This window comes from Penaeus japonicus, unplaced genomic scaffold (assembly GCF_977035675.1).
Source record: "Penaeus japonicus unplaced genomic scaffold, GWHDUDI00000001_assembly GWHDUDI00000004, whole genome shotgun sequence".
Classification (NCBI taxonomy): Eukaryota; Metazoa; Arthropoda; class Malacostraca; order Decapoda; family Penaeidae; genus Penaeus; species Penaeus japonicus.
The window spans coordinates 16932385-16934884 of record NW_028234406.1 but is presented as its reverse complement, the minus strand read 5'-3'; the positions used below and the strand labels follow the sequence as shown (position 1 = coordinate 16934884).

Here is a 2500-nt window from a genome sequence, read left to right as displayed (position 1 = left end):
GAGACAGAATGAGACTTTGGGGAGCAGAAAGAGCAGACTGAGGGTTAGAAACGATGGGCTGGGGACAATAGAGAGACTTAAGGATCAGAAGAGAGGCCCGATGGACCGAAGGGATATGATGAAATGGAAGGGCAGAATGAGAACTGAAGGAATAAGTGAGAACTGAATAACAGGGTGAGGGTACTGTTAGCAAATGAGGGACAGAATAGACAGAATGAGGGACTGAAGGGACAGAGTGAGGGGCTGAAGAAGCAGAATGAGAGACTGAAGAGACAGAGTGAGGGACTGAAGGGGTAGAATGAGGGACAGAATGAGGGACTGCAGAGACAGAGTGAGGGACTGAAGGGGTAGAATGAGGGACAGAATGGACAGAGTGAGGGGCTGAAGAGGCAGAATGAGGGACTGAAGTGACAGAGTGAGGGACCGGAGAAATAGTGTGAGGTACTGAAGGGGCAGAATGAGGAACAGAGGAGACAGGCTCAGGAAGGGCGGTGCGAGAAGCTGGTTGTCGAAATTTGGCGTCAGGATGACCTGGCGAGGGCGTCGCAGGGGCTCCGCCTTGATGATGGGTGTGCTGAACCGGCGCGTGGATGGCAGACGAATGTAGGACCTGCGTTGAGCTGGGAAGCGTATGTGGAATTGTTGTATACGTAGTCAATGCCTGTGCAACGTTTGCTTGGGTATAATGTGCTGATGGTGCATTAGAATTTGCAGGCGGAGCTGTTGTGTAAGTTGAAGATACGTTTATAACCCTCGCTTCACACACACACACACACACACACACACACACACACACACACACACATATATATATATATATAATATTTTATATATATATATTCATATATATATATATATATTATATATATTTATACATACATATATTATACAACACACACACATACATAACATACTTACTACTACCACACACACACACCCACACACCAAAACCCACAACACACACACACCCCCACACACACACACATAACACATATTATATATATATATACTACTGACTATATAGTATATATAGATAATATATATATATCATTATATATATTCATTATTTAGTTCTATTTATTCAAACTATAATATGTATGTATGCATATTCCACACACTCACACACATACACATATATATATGTGTATGTCTGTGTATATGAATGTATGTACGTAAGTATACACCCCCCAAATAAACAACAACAAATGTCCCAAACACAACCATCTTTCACTGCACCTTAGAGTCTCGCGCGGGAGCGTGGGCGTTGAGGGCGGCATACACAGCCGACCTCACCACACTGTCGACACTCGCACCTGAAAAGCGCCAAGGATGAGAAACTATTCTGAACGGTCAAGAGTTTGTCTTATTTCAGATATGTACTGAGGAGGCAGGCGGTGGAAGGGGAAGAGGAGCTGTTAAAGACAGAGACTGAGAGAAGAGTATGTGATTCCCACACACAAAGCAAGCATAGATAGAAAGATAGATAGATAGAAAGAGAGGGAGAGTGTGTGTGAGAGAGAACGATATATATAGATAGATAGATAGATAGATAGATAGATAGATAGATAGATAGATAGATAGATAGATAGATAGATAGATAGATAGATAGATAGATAGTTAGATAGATAGATATATAAATAGATAGATAGATATAGATATAGATAGATATATAGATAGACAGACAGATAGATAGATAGATATATAGATAAATAGAGAGAGGGGGGAGCAACCCTATTCTACAGAAAATCATGCATCGTTGTCCATAACTTCAAAAATCACACACGCACACAGAGGAAGAGAGAGATAAATAGACAGACAGATAGACAGATATATATATATATATATATATATATATATATATATATATATATATATATATATATATAGATAGAGAGGACGAAGAGAGAGGGCTTGAAGAGAGAGAGAGAGAAGAGAGAGAGTCGAGAGAGAGAGCAGAGAGTGAAAAACGAAGAGAGAGACGTGAGAGGAGGAGAAGACGTGAGGAGAGGAGTGGGATGAGAGAGGGGGAGTGAGAGAAGAGAGAGTCAGAGAAGGAGAGAGAGAGAGAGAGGAGAGAGAGAGGAGGAAGAGAGAGAGGAGAGAGAGAGAGAAGAGCCTGGAGAGAGAGAGAGAGAGCGAGACGCGGGAGAGAGAGAGAGAGAGAGAGAGAGAAGAGAGTGACGAGAGATCGAAAGAGACGAAGATGAGATGGAGTGTGAGAGGAATGGAAGAGAAGCGAGAGAGAGGAGGGGAGAGAGAGAGAGAGAGAGAGAGACTATACGAGAGAGAGAGAGAAGAGAGAAAGAAGAGAGGAGAGAGAGAAAAGTTGAGAGATAGAGATATAGGGGAGAGAAGAAGTTATGATAATAGAGAGAGTGATGAAGACGAGAGAGAGATGCGAAGAGAGAGAGATATTCTTATAGAGAGGAGGATAGAGAGAAAGATAGAGATATATAGAGAGGTGGAAAGAGAGAGAGAGTGGGGGATAAATAGATTTGGT

The 2500-nt window shown here is 42.1% G+C and overlaps 1 protein-coding gene across 6 annotated transcripts in view; it reads right to left on the bottom strand.

Moving 5' to 3' along the window:
• Nucleotides 1–2500, bottom strand: part of LOC122255025 (uncharacterized) — a 42401-nt gene that overhangs the window by 4053 nt on the left and 35848 nt on the right. The window contains exon 5 of one of the 6 annotated variants that reach the window (XM_086536126.1): nucleotides 1237–1313. The exons of the other annotated variants lie outside the window; for them this stretch is intronic. The gene's annotated coding sequence lies outside the window, so the exon portion shown is untranslated. Of the gene's footprint in view, nucleotides 1–1236; nucleotides 1314–2500 lie in introns of those variants that run through there. 6 annotated transcript variants of the gene reach the window in all.